The 14,537-nt window shown below is 39.0% G+C and overlaps 2 protein-coding genes across 3 annotated transcripts in view; one reads left to right on the top strand and one right to left on the bottom strand.

The window, feature by feature from the left end:
* LOC124117567 overlaps window positions 1-4,365 on the bottom strand; it is a 50,098-nt gene extending 45,733 nt beyond the window's left edge. The window contains exon 1 of the mRNA XM_046479518.2: window positions 4,036-4,365. The gene's annotated coding sequence lies outside the window, so the exon portion shown is untranslated. The remainder of the gene's footprint in view (window positions 1-4,035) is intronic.
* Window positions 4,366-8,499: 4,134 nt separating this feature from the next.
* The window catches only part of LOC124117549 (ornithine aminotransferase, mitochondrial-like), a 30,314-nt gene continuing 24,276 nt past the window's right edge, over window positions 8,500-14,537 (top strand). The window contains exon 1 of one of the 2 annotated variants that reach the window (XM_046479498.2): window positions 8,500-8,615. The gene's annotated coding sequence lies outside the window, so the exon portion shown is untranslated. Of the gene's footprint in view, window positions 8,616-12,605; window positions 12,757-14,537 lie in introns of those variants that run through there. The other variant, XM_046479490.2, reaches the window with a different exon arrangement.

Here is a 14,537-nt window from a genome sequence, read left to right as displayed (position 1 = left end):
TCATATGCAATTATGGCATTAAAAAACATGTGAGATTCATCCAAACTGCCAATTCATATTTTCTTGCATATTTTCTGTGGGACCTGTGATTTTTCTGTGATCCTCAAGGGCAACTTGGTAAAAATATGTTTATCAAACCCTGGTTTTGAACTTGTAACTGACCTTCTTCTTACTGCTATGACCGCCAATTGACCCAAACATAAACTCTGCCAACTGGTCCCAGCATAAACTCTCCTTAAGCCCTTAGTCTTTATTAGTTGGTGTCCAGACTTGTTTTCTGAAAACCTTTGTACAGTGGCAGATCATTCAATTTATGTTTTGTTCTTGCGAAAAGATAGAGTTGGTAGGATAAAGAAGTTTCTTTTTCAAAATCTTTATTTTTCAACAGACATGTTTGTAAATATGGTAAAATGTGACATGGATTGCAGGCCTATGGGTATTTGTTATCTATACATATACAGAATAATTAATCTTATTATTAATTGATATATTGTGATCACTGGTGATACTTCTGAGTTGGTATATCGATCAGTTATTTATCTAGACCTGGTCAGATGCCGATACTTGGCCCCAAGATTAAAGAGAATGAGAGTAAAAAGTCCCAATTAATGTAAATATGAACGTTTTCAAAACTCCACTTTTGAACAATATCCTGATTTTTTAACAATTTGTCTGCCAAGGGCACATAGTTTGGAGGGCTAGATAAATCCCTTCTCGATACTAAAATTTCCATCAATGACACACGCTGCTCGACTCATGTGGAGTACTGGTGAAATTATTAATAGTACTCGTTACGGCTACATCTCAAGTTTTGTGGGTTATTTTGGTAAGTGTGATTATCAGACTTGGAGGGGATACAAAAAGCCTATTCTTCATTCTGATTTTTTTCTAGGGGTAAACTAACAAACACTTTTGGATGATGGTCCCATGGTCACACTCTCTGCCCCAAGTGTTTTCCATGTCATATTATCACCCGTGAAGATTCCGGGGTTAGAATAGGTCTTCAGCAACCCACGCTTGTCATAAGAGGCAACTAACGGGACCGGGTGGTCAGGCTAGCTGACTTGGTTGATGCCTGTCATCATATCCCAATTGCATGGATTGATGCTTGTGATGTCAATCACAGGATTGTCTCGTCCAGACTTGATTATTTACAGACTGCTGTCATAAGGCTGGACTATTGCTGAGTGCGGTGGTAAACAACAACAAAAAAAACCAATACATGTTGAACAAGATCTGTCAAGTTGTAGTGTTCAGTGATATATCTCCTTAAGTAACACTAAGCAACTGCAATCGATCAGTAAGTAGAGACATGCAGTGAAATACAGGTACGCAAGCTGAACATGCTGAAAGAGCACGTTGGGTAATTACACACACAGTGTTTTTATAATTGTACATAAGCAGCTCAAAATTAATCAGGTCATGGTGAATTTATTGGCGTAATTGACATTATTAGACATGAAGCTCTCTGGTAGTCTGTCTTACAGACCCTGATACAAATATATATCAAATACAGCCCATGCAAGTCTATAATGTTTGGCAAGTCTAGATCACTGAAGAGAGTCACTGGGCTCCTTTTTATTATATTTTTATTAAGATAACTGAACAACTGTTTTTTTTATGTACGATATGTTCATTTCAGAGACTAGATTTTAGTCTACTTCTCTGGAGGTTTGTTATTTCAAGAATAAATCAGTTTTATCGACATGATTTATGATATATTATCATTTCAAAGGAACACAAGATTCTATTTATCATAAAAAATCATTCATCTAACATATTTAGTTTAAACCGTAAATAACCAGTGTTTGCATTTATGGAAGAATAAACGTAAAAACTCCTGTGCACATTGTGTAAATCCACGATTTATGTGTGTTAATGATTAAGCGAGCAGTCTGTCTTGCTAACTTTATTTATATCATAAGAAATGACTTCAATACTTTTTGCATTTATGGAAATGAAAGCGTAAAAATTACTTTGCACACTGTGTAAATAGACAATGCGTATTTACGCAAAGTCGACACAACGTTTTTTTACATTTGTAACCCTATAAATGCAAAAACATATCGGTGTCTTTTCTCATAAATAATTATGTGAACAGTAATAAATTCACAGACTGCTTATTTGATCACTAACAATAGTGTCCGAAATAACTGCCTGCCTGCCTGTAACTTTTCTGTCGGGCTGCATGAAATTTTCCTCCTGCCGAACAGATCATTTTAAGACTACTTACGTATTCAGTTTTATTTAGATTTATCCTAGTCATCATCTGGTCTGTCCGTCCATCCGTATTCCGCTTCCGGAGCATAACTTGAAAACCGTTAAAGATTTTTCATCCAAACTTGGTACATGCATCAACCAGGGGCTGAAGTGGTGCCTTTTGCTATTGTGGGGGTCAGGGGTAATTGTCATCTTCTGATGACTCTTGTTACACTCAAGTAATGGTTAATGGTTTGCATTATTTCAACCAAATCAAGATGCAAATTTGTCTTATAATTTTTCAATGTTTATAATGTCTGAATGCGGGCAGGTAACTATGAAGATGGGCAGGCAACACTTATGGGTCACCAGCCCTTCTGTCTTGTTGGGTTATAAAATTATTTCAAACACTGATTTACAAACATAAATCTATAGACAACAGTGACATCATTCAGTGAATTAATGCAACACAAGCCCTGACGTTCATACAATTTGGCCCACACTCTCCGAAGGTTCATACTCCAATGAACTCACACAAAGTGAAAGCCAATTCTAAAGTGACGTCATGGTACCCGAGAACGTCACAATGTGGCATGGTATCTCAAAGGGATAGCACTATAAAATCGGCATTAGTCCGGACAAGAACAGAGCTCCAGATAAGCTTTTGGTGTTGTGGGTATTTTACCCATGCATTTTAAAATCACTGCGTATCAGCTATTCTATCTGGGTATTCAAATTTCTGTTACCCACTAGTTTTTACACATGTGGGTATTTAAGTTAAATATTTAAAAACACTATTCATCTAGTCCCTGCAAACTGGTGTTGTGTGGGTTCGAGAGCTTTATAGGACTCAAATATACCACGATACTTCCACAAGAAAGTGTGATGGCAAATGATCATGACGTAACTGTCATCATGGAGTTTGGCAAGGTTGACGGAATGCCCGTTCATAATTTAAAATAAGTTGCTGATTTGCCAATCGAATACGCAGGGTTACTTCACAATATTTTGATGATACGCACAAGTTTTATTTTTGTAGCGTATCTGTAAGGTTTGTTGCGTATTTGATACGCTTGGATATTATTTTCCTGCGTATTTCTGCATTTCTGATGCGTATTTTACGCAGATACGCAGCTTATCTGGGGCTCTGAAGAACATGCAGCCACACACATGTGCATGCAAATCGCTATATAAGTGAGTGAGTGAGTATGGTTTTATGCCGCTTTTAGCAAAATTCCAGCAATATCACGGCGGGGGACACCAGAAATGGGCTTCACACATTGTACCCATGTCGGGAATGAACCCGGGTCTTCGGCGTGATGAGCAAACGCTTTAACCTCTAGGCTACCCGACCACCTCAACAGGGCATGACGTTAGCCCCATTTCACCTCAATATATATGAGGAGCAACCTATCATGTCAAAAACTGCATATGGCATTCAAGGCCATTAGAAAGGAAATGGTCTCATCCATGTGGGAAACATGTGTCAGCTGCTACTCTTTGCCATGCAGAAACTTGTTAAAAAGTACATCTTTTTATATTTGTTGTGAGAAGAAATCACTTGATAATTGCTGACAGCTAACACAACGGTGTCTGTTTATCATTGTTAATTAGAGTTTGGGGCTTAGGACTCAATATTTGAAGAAGAACATGGAGAAGAGAGGATAAAGAAGAGGGTGTTCTTCTCTTTTCAAGAAATCAGTTTGGAGTGTGCGATCGAAGGTCATAATATTTATGCTGGTCATATCAAATAACACAGAATCAAAATAAAGAAAGTCAACAGGTTATTGTCTTACACACACGATCTCATGAATTAACTTCGCCGATAAAACGTACCTTACATCGTCTTGCTTGAGAACGTATTGGTCGTATGCGTCACCCTTCACACGAGAATTGATGTGACATGATCTGATATGTAATATACTTCCTTGTCTGATGTCCACTCAGATAAATTGAGCTCGCGAGTCAGATTTCTATTTCAACCATTTTCAAATTTGTACAAATATCCTTGTGCCTTGAAAAGCATCACATATTTTTTTCGTTGCTACGTTTTCAAATAGGATATGACCACATCCTGGTCTTGTCAAACCACAGTCACGTCTGGTTGAGTGAGCATTGATGTTTCTTTCTATATTATGCTTCTCCTGTCACGACAAAAATTATAAACATGGAGTTACCTCCCTTGTGTGAACGATAACTCTTTCATTTCCGGGAAAATGGTGACTTCATATAGTATGGTCTGTTTCAAATATCTCAACTGCCACGTCCTTTCAGTCCACAGATTTTCAAAGCATTTTTTTTATTGACATTTGCATATGTGATGAGCAATCGTGAATCTGATGTCCAGTCAAAACGTTCCAGCGCCAAAATGGACAAGATTATTTGGTCAAAACGCCACAGTACGTTTTTTCACGCCACGCCAAGTTATACTGTTGAGTAAAATAGTGAAACATAGCGCTATTTAGTCAAAAAACAGATATATTTTTTTATAACTATGACAAAAACACATTGCAACAATGTAATTTTTGTGGCTGGCAATTTCTAAAGCACATTTATTTTTGTCAAGACGTTTCGGGGGACAATATATTTTTTTTCGATAAAATCGACCTACGCAATGGGGTTACGATGACATGCATCAACCAATTGCAAGTCAGCGAACACCCGACCCCGTTAGTCGCCATCTTCCCGAAGCAAGGGATCGAGTAAACTGACTGTAAAAGACCAGTTTCCACTGAATTTTAAAATCAGTTAACTCCCTCTCCTCCGGAAGATGGTCAGTCGCCCGACTGTCGGCCCTCGTTTAAGTGGCAGATCACGAGACAGGATGAGACACGAGTCGGTGAAAGCGAGGTACCTGACGGTTTCGCCAATGTCATCATTAGCTATGGCGAGGGGATTGGGGGATTCCTCTACTGTACAATTTATTGCTTGTCCTACTTCTTTCGGAAATGATATCCTTGTGCATATTGCCTTATTTCAAGGAAACTGCAATATTGTCCGCCGATTGTACACCACACTTGTTGTGACATGCTTTTTTTTAATTGTTGAGTGAGATAATTGTATACGTAAGAGGACAATACACACTTAAACACAGGGACTCGTCCCCTTGTTGTCTGTACAGAGTTGTGTCCCTTAGTCGTGCCAGGATTCGTCATTCGCCAGATTCTCTCTCTCTCTCTCTCTCTCTCTCTCTCTCTCTCTCTCTCTCTCTCTCTCTCTCTCTCTCTCTCTCTCTCTCTCTCATATCACCCACTCACTCTTATATCACCCACTCACTCACCCACTAGCCTATACAGAAACTATGCATACGCATAACCTTTGTTACCACACACCACACACTCGATTATCGTGCTCCATAATATCATGATAAGGATGGAGACATAAAATACTGGATAATCGAGGACATTTGCACTCTATAAATTTACTTGCTGGTATATTCCGCAGGAATAAACATACGGAACTCAAACTTTAGAGCACTCAAAACAAAATCAATGGAAAGATGACGCGTGACGAGGAGAGAGAATACATTCATACGTTACGACAATATTGTAATCATATATCAATGGATCTACACACTTCATTGATATCAGCCAAGGCGGGTTATGTAATTGGGCGTTGCTTTACATTTTGTGTCGAAATGTACTTCCGTATACAGATTTTTCAATTGAATATTGACGTTCAGTTGACAAATTGCATTTAGTTACATTCATAAGTCAGATTTCACAATCGTATTATACCGTGACTGTGCACAATCGACAAGTGTTTGGGTGGAAAAGAATCCAGACGTCTTAAAGACGGTCTCTACCCTACAGTCCGATTTCCCATAAATATTGAATGCAAGTATTTAAAAAAACAACTTGAATCGAATTTCCTAAGCCTCGCCCACGTTTAATTCTTGACTTCAAGCAATTGATATACAGTAAACTACGGTTATAACGAACACGCTTATAACGAACTGACCGATATAACGAACTAACTTGTTAGCCCCGGCCACGTGTTGCATTATATGCTGTATATATGCTTATAACGAACTACGGTTATTACGAATTAAAATGGGTGGTCCCTTTGAGTTCGTTATAACCGTAGTTTACTGTACATGTATACCCATATCTAGAAATGTTATCTGTGTACTGCTCTCACGATGTATGCCAGTTGTCGTTATTGACAGTTATGTCAACTCATGTTGTCGATCTGATCTTGCAGAGGAGGGGGCACGGGTGGCCCAGTCGTCTAAGGCGCCGCGATTCGCTGTGCAGAGTTGCGTCCCTTGGGCACGCCAGAAACCTATGATTGTGGGTTCGAATCCCGGTTCGCCCCGATTATGTTTCTAGGTTTGTCAGCACCATACCCGTGCTCGTGGGTTTCACTGAAGTGGTAAACGTCGAAGACCTGCATCACTTCGGGCTTTCCTCCCACATTAAGCTGACACGCCGCGATATAACTGGAATACTGTTAAAAGCGGCGTTAAACCCAACTCACTCACTCACTCTTGCAGAGGAAGGGGACCATGTCAGACAAGTCCTACGAAGAGGTGTAAAATATTCTCCTTAATAATCATGTAAAGCGCCTTATAATCAATATACATTACACGAAGACAACAAGTGTGTTTTCAGTACAGAGGATGGAATAAAAAGGAGGGGGTATATCACTTTTTGAATTTGAATTTGGTGGGGGTGGGGGTGGGGGTGTGCGTTGTTGTTGTTTGGGTAGGTGACTTCAAAACTTCAAACACACGACTATTTTAACAAATCGAAAGTATGTTGCAAGGGTAGGAACGAGGGGTGTGGTGGGGTTGTGAACAGATGTTTATGTTATGTCTGCCCGACGCTGTTGTCATGCATCTACTTATTACGTTTTATGACTATTGTTAGTATATTGAATTGCATGCATGAGGCAAGTTTGATTGAGCAGGCTTTCACATAACGTTCTCGCGTGTACGTGTGGATTCGAACCCGGACCGCCGGCTTAACGAGGGATCGTAATCACTATGCTCCCAATTAATATACAAAAAGAATGACAAAATATTTATTCATAGTAGATCAGGCCACATGTGCAAGTAATGAGTCAATGTGTTTAAAAGGATATATTAAAGAGAAGAAATAACCAATGAATAAGTAGGAAATCAAATATTTCAAACAAAAATGCACATTCACCTCACACGTATTCACACCCGCATACTGGAGCTGTGTATATGACGCTGTCAACGTGTAAAATGACTGAATTTTTCACTTTGGCAATTTATAAACACCCAAATATTTCAGTCATTTAATAAAAATATTTCCATTCATTTTATTAATATGATTACGAATTCCAAACATGTAACTGAAAATGATAGGATTAAAAGAATACGAAAGTCGGTGTATGTTTAAAAAAATATATTGGGTTCTTATCCTAGCATAATAAGTCGATTGTTCTGTTTTTAAGCCATTTATTACTTTTTTATAACTTTTAGTTCTGACGAAAAATATGTGTAAAATGATTGAAATATTTTGGCGTCTTGTAAATTGCCTCAGCAAAAATTTCGGACATTTTACACACTGACTGTATCATGTACGCTATAGTAAAAGAGGGGGCACGGGTGGCCCAGTCGTCTTAGGCGCCGCGATTGACAGAGTTGCGTCCCTTGGGCACGCCAGAAACCTATGATTGTGGGTTCGAATCCCGGTTCGACCAGATTATGTTTCTAGCTTTGTCAGCACCATACCCGTGCTCGTGGGATTCACCGAACTGGTAAACATATGAGACCTGCATCACTTCGGGCTTTCCTCCCACATTAAGCTGACACGCCGTGATATAACTGTAATACTGTTAAAAGCGGCGTTAAACCCAACTCACTCACTACAGTAAAATAATGACAGAGCGAAGCGCGTATCAGATTACATGTAGTTTCATTATCAGTCTCGTTGGAGCACATAATTACTTTCTTGAACATGATGGGCGTGAGATATTACATTACTAAAGTGATATCGATTTTCCTTTCAATGCAGTGAAGGGTCGATATTTGACCCGATTGAATCTTAAACACGTGTTGGAATTTAACTCAAAGGAGGAAAACGAACTTCGTATACATAACTTCACTTTAACCCAATTGAGTTTATCCCTCAAGATAACTGCAAGATTAAAACTGTATTTTATAACCAGTAATTCTGAATAATGACTATCGTTATTAATTAATACTGTCAGTACCATATTTTGCAAAATGTATTTAAAAACTGCATAGTAAGCATGTTATGTGATACGTCAAAGAAGTGACATATAGTGCAATGATGATGAAATTTGATGTAATACACACCGGTAGGAGTTATGTCCCTTTATATGATAATTTGAGTCAAACACACCAGGTCGGGTTGAAATAGCCTCCCCAGTTCAGCTTGTGCGTTTGTCAGAAGATTGGTGGATAGATTGCTCACAGACAGGTATGTGTAGAATAACATGCACTACTTAGAGCTTTGTTAACGTGTTTTCTTCGAGCAAGAGTGTGTCTAATATTAAATCAAATACTAGCTCTTGCTATCCTGGTAAACTGATGCCTGCTCTACCGGCGATACAAGTGTTGATAAATGTTTAAAGAGGGGTGTATTTATACAATACACATCGAACAATATGCTTGATGTTAGATATGTTCGCGAAAGAATTTGTGTTTGGTTGTCATGTTATTTTTATCAACATATATCAAAGAAGTTGGTTATAGTGCTGTATACACTTTGTGGAAATCCGGCTTAGAATTTGTCTTCATCAACCCATGCTTGTCTCAAGAGGCGACTGACGAGATTGGGTGGTTAGTCTGACTCTGTTGATGCATGTCGTCGTATATCCCTACTGCCTGGTCCAGATTCGATCATGTGGATAATTTACAGACACCATATAGCTGGAATATTGCTAAGTGCAGTGTTAAACAACAAACCAACTTCGTCCACCAACCGTACCAATGTTTAGCATGCGCATATCCAACCTAAACACGATAGGAATGCTAATACATGTATTATATAGATCATGGTTAGCTATGACAGGACACGTGGTAATATTGGCGTGGCCGATTAAAACACATATATTTGTATCTCTGATACTGTATGTGATACTTAATGTAAACTGGATTGTGATCTTGCTACCATTGAGAAGCATGCATATACTCACTGTTTTCATGAACACTTAATCGTCATGAACCTTACAATGATTCGTGAATGTATAAGTACGTTCATGAAATGTTGTGTTGCTTTTAACTTGTATAAACTTATTTATGCGACTATGGCCCTAAATCCGTAGGGCCTAAAGTATTTACTATACATGGGTTTTAGTATGGTTTTACTCCGCTTTTAGCAATATTTCAGCAATCGTGGCGAGGTCACTAGAAATGGGCTTCACACTTGTGCCTGTGTGAGATTCGATCCAGGGTCTTCAGTGTGACGAGTGAACGCTTAAACCACAAGGCTACCACACCGACCCTTAATATACACGAAGCTGAACGATACAGCATGCAACCATGCAACATGTCTGCGGAGTGTCTGCATTTAGTTTACCCAAGCCTAGTCTATACGCCCCCCCCCCCCCCCCCCCCCAAAAAAAAAAAAAGAAAAAGAAAAAAAGAAATGTTTAAAAGTCTATGTTCCACATATAAAATCAGCGTTAACATATATTTAGTTTTCAAAGATATAAGTCCGGTTTTATTAGCTACAAAACAAATTCATTTACATTGCCACGTTAAACAGTTTAAACATAATATGCAATCGTGTTTATGATAATAAAAATCAAAAATCACTGGAACAGCTGTGGCTGCGTGACTCAAGGTTAGTGTATAAGCTACACATGTTATGCAGTTGTAATATTTGGAAATATTACCCAGAGAGGTAGAATAATTGCGTGTAATGACTTTCCGATATTTGCACGTGTACATTTTAGCGATTATCTATGCGGTTTGGTTAAGTGAAGCAATAATACGTCACAGTGCTACAATGTTGAGATAAAAATACGACATGACGACATCCTTTGTTCATTACGTCACAACTCGATTACATAACGTCATCTGAACAATAGACTACCTTCAGTGAAGTTTCTCTTAAACTTTAGAATGTTGAAGCTGTTAAAAACGCGAGATTCCTGACATTTTAATTTTGTAATATTTCATTGAAACGTTCAATGTCTACATGTATTTACTCCTGTCATCTTGATTTTATTATTATATATGAATTTATATTATACTTTTCTCTGAGAATAAACTGAACTGAACTGTCAAATAGATAATGAGTGAGTTGGGTTACACCACTTTTAACAGTATTCCAGTTATATGACAGCGTGTCAGCTTAATGTGGGAGGAAAGCCCGAAGTGATGCAAGTCTCAGACGTTTACCACTTCGGTGAAACCCACAAGCACGGGTATGGTGCTGACAAACCTAGAAACATAATCGGGTGAACCGGAATTCGAACCCACAATCATAGGTTTCTGGCGTGCCCAAGGGACGCAACTCTGCACAGCGAATCGCGGCGCCTTAGACGACTGGGTCACCCGTGTAACAGGAGTAATAGATAGAATAACCTACTCGAAACTCGAAATTACGGATTATTTTGGTTGGTTTGTTGTTTAACGCCGCACTCAGCAATATTCCAGCTATATGACGGCGGTCTGTAAATAATCGAGTCTGGACCAGACAATCCAGTGATTGATATAATGAGCCTCAATCCACGAATTGGGATCGATGACATGCTTCAACCAAGTCAGCGAGCCTGACCACCCTATCCTGTTAGTCGTCTCTTACGACAAACACAGTCGCCTTTTACGGCAAGCATGGGTTGCTGAAGACCAGATAGCGCATCTTTCCGAAACAAGGGAGTTAAATGAAAAGTCTTGTTTTCGATGAAAATAATCCAATTACTGATTACACAAAATAAATTAATGAAAAACAAAAAAACAGACAAACGTGATGAACAATTATGTTAATGATGGAACTTCACAGGAACAGCTGTGACCATTGTGACACTTGGTTAGTCTTGCAACGTAATGTTGCATTTAGGATTCAGACTTCCCATCAGCCGTAGCTACAAGTTTAACACGGTGAGGATCTACGAATACATATAAAGGTCATTATTGTCATTATTTTAATACCCTCAGCAACAGCCATTTTGGATTTGCAACATCCACCTATCATATTTCACATACAAATTCTGGGACTGAAAATCGTTTTGTGTTTTAATTGTGATGTGCAAAGACATTAAATTTTTTATGAAACTACGTTCGACACTTTATAAAAAAAGATTATATCGAAAAATAGCTCACAACGGAGGTCACTGATTTACCAATAGCATCATCATAATAGTACATAATATAGGATGACGTCACAAACAGACGCATCATCATAATAGTACATAATATAGGATGACGTCACAAACAAACGTTTACAGGTACCGGCGCTCTCATTTTCCGAGCTTATATATAACACATCCATTTATCTTCTTATTATAACAACCGCCTCCGTGGTCTAGTGGTAGAGCGTCCGCCCGGAGAGCGGAAGGTCCAGGGTTCGATCCCCGGCCGCGTCATACCAAAAGACGTTAAAAGATGGTACTTGTTATTACCCTGTCTGGCGCTCGGCATTAAGGAGCTAAAACAAGGACTGGTCGGCTCGGAGTCAGTATACTGTGTCTGAGTGGGGTATTCATGTTAAACTGCGGCATGGTATCGCAGTGGGCTAGCACTATAAATCGGCATCAGTCCCAACTAGTACAACAGCCACACACACGTACATGCACGTGGTTATATAAGTGCAATAATCTTGGACGCGACGTTAACCCAATTTCACCTCACCTCACATCTTATTATAACATATGCATAGTTGATTAGTTGGGGACATTATATAAAGTTATACCACGGTCATAATGCCACCACATTCCTCGATTTTCCGGTTTGTTATAATGGCGATTTATTACACAGAATAATCGAGAATACTGGTGTACCTACCCAACGTAAACCCGGATACAAATGTAACTGTGTGGCGCAATTAAAAAAAAAGTTATCGTTTGTTTGAACTGTGTAGCATATGCATGTTTACTGAACATGACATCATTTGATAAGGCTCCCTCCCGACCTAGCCTGGTTAATGATAAACCAAGAATATATAAACTTGTAGAAACCATGTACCGACTGACCCCGATGCCCGTCCCTCGATCGGTACATGGTCTCTGATACTGGTCCACCAATATCCCAGCTATTTCTAGAAACACTCGTATTAATTGTCAGTACGAAAACCTGCTGACACATGTTGTCTTGTGCATTCATATATGTACTCAGAATATTAATAACTATGAATATAAAACCAAGGGTTAATTTTGCAACAAGTCCAATACACAATCGTTTATATGACCTGAATATTTGGCACGGATGCAAAACATACAAGACGGCCTTCACCCTGGGAAATAGAAAAGGCGCACATTGATTGGTCCTCTCCCACACACCTCCAAGGGCTCGCAACCGTTCGTCATCGGCATAATTCGAACGACGGTCAACAAATTCATTATCAAAGACACAGCTCGTTGATTTCTGTCACTTGCAGTTGATCGACTGCAGATGTAAGTACTTTGGTGTCCATAGCATGCCAGTGCCTCCTATGTGTGTTTTGGGCGATATGCGCATATGTTTTCTGAAGGTGAAAAACACGTTACAATGTAACACGTGTACTGCAGGCCACATATCGTGTACATAACCCATAACGTACATTCTTACACATATAGATTCTACTGGCTACTCGTGCAACAAGATCGCGGTCAGGTTAACTATATATCTTGAAATGTTTATCGTCGGAACTGTTGATTCGAGAACAGGCAATTGTTGTGTATACTGTGTTACGATGACACAAACAGACTCAAAGATCGGAAATATTTCCACCTGTACCCCAAAATAGCCCCCCCCCCCCCCCCCCCCCCCCCCCCGCGCCCCCAAACCTCCCACCCCCTCATCCCATGCCGCTCAATCCTTTTGTATATGTAAAGGGGGGGGGAAGGAGATACGGGCTGCAGACTTCCCCAGAGATCGCCCATGTGGAAGAGTTCTCACCTGCTGTAGGCGATGGCTAGTGCCCAGGGTGTTCTCGGGTCATACTGAACTGGGAGCTGTGTATATTTTTGGAATTGGCCAGGCTCGAACCTCGGGTATGATAGCTGTTATTTTTTTACAGTTTGCACTCAGATTAAATTTTTATTTTGTTTGATCATTGCCTATACCATCTCAAACTATACAGTCAAGCAAACTGTTCATACAGATGACCCTTTTATTCAAGATTGTCCAGATGTATTACATACCTAAATGGTATTGAACATGTGTTATTATGATTGTGAGCAAAGCAGTACCCTTGGAACTGTTCATCATCAAGTAAAAACAATGAATGTTAATCAACATTGAACAATTGAAATGAACAAGTAGTTATAAATATTGTTCAGTCTGAACACATGACACATTGCATGAGATGATTTTATATTTGTGACTCTTTTCCAATTAGAATAGATTTGCTGTGCTATACAATATACATGGCAATTTGCATCTTTGGTTTCCTGTTTCATTTTATGTTTCATTTCCATAGCATGCCAGTGTGTGTTTTGGGCGATATGCGCATATGTTTTCTGAAGGTGAAAAAAACATGTAAGGCCACATATCGTGTTGTTAGATTAACCCATAACGTACATTCTTACACATATACTGGCTACTCGTGCAACAAGATCGCGGTCAGGTGAACTATTCCTGAAATGTTTATTGTCGGCTGATCTGTTAATTCGAGAACAGGCAATTGTTGTGTATACTGTGTTGCGATGCCACAAACAGACTCAAAGATCGGAAATATTTCCACCTGTACTCCCAAACTAGTTCAATTTGTACACATGACACATTGCATGAGATGATTTTATATTTATGACTCTATTCCAATTAGAATAACACTAAAAAGTAAAGGTATCAATTTGCTGTGCTATACAATATTCCTGCTACATGGCAATTTGCAACTTTGGTTTCCTATTTTATTTTATGGGAAATTAAAGGGCATTTGTTTGAATATTTGTGTAATAGGCATCTACGAACATGTTGCTATCTTATCATGAGATTGAGGAATGAGTTGGGGAGACTGGTGGCTTTTTTAAAGTATTTTACACATCATCTAAAATATACTTTTGCATCTACATCATTTGAGAGGGCTAAATTAGGGCTAAATATGTCTTTGTGGGGGTTCTTGGTTAGAACAGGTCCAATCAATGTTTATGTTTGTTGGTAAAAGTTAAAGCATTGATTGGGTAATCAATAGACTAACATTTAGTCTCTGAAATCTTATATTACACAATATCCTTCTTGACTCTAAAAATTAAAA

This window comes from Haliotis rufescens, unplaced genomic scaffold (genome assembly GCF_023055435.1).
Source record: "Haliotis rufescens isolate VD_foot unplaced genomic scaffold, xgHalRufe1.0.p SCAF_12, whole genome shotgun sequence".
Lineage (NCBI taxonomy): Eukaryota > Metazoa > Mollusca > Gastropoda > Lepetellida > Haliotidae > Haliotis > Haliotis rufescens.
Note: the sequence above shows the minus strand (reverse complement) of the source record. Positions and strands in the feature narration are given on the sequence as shown.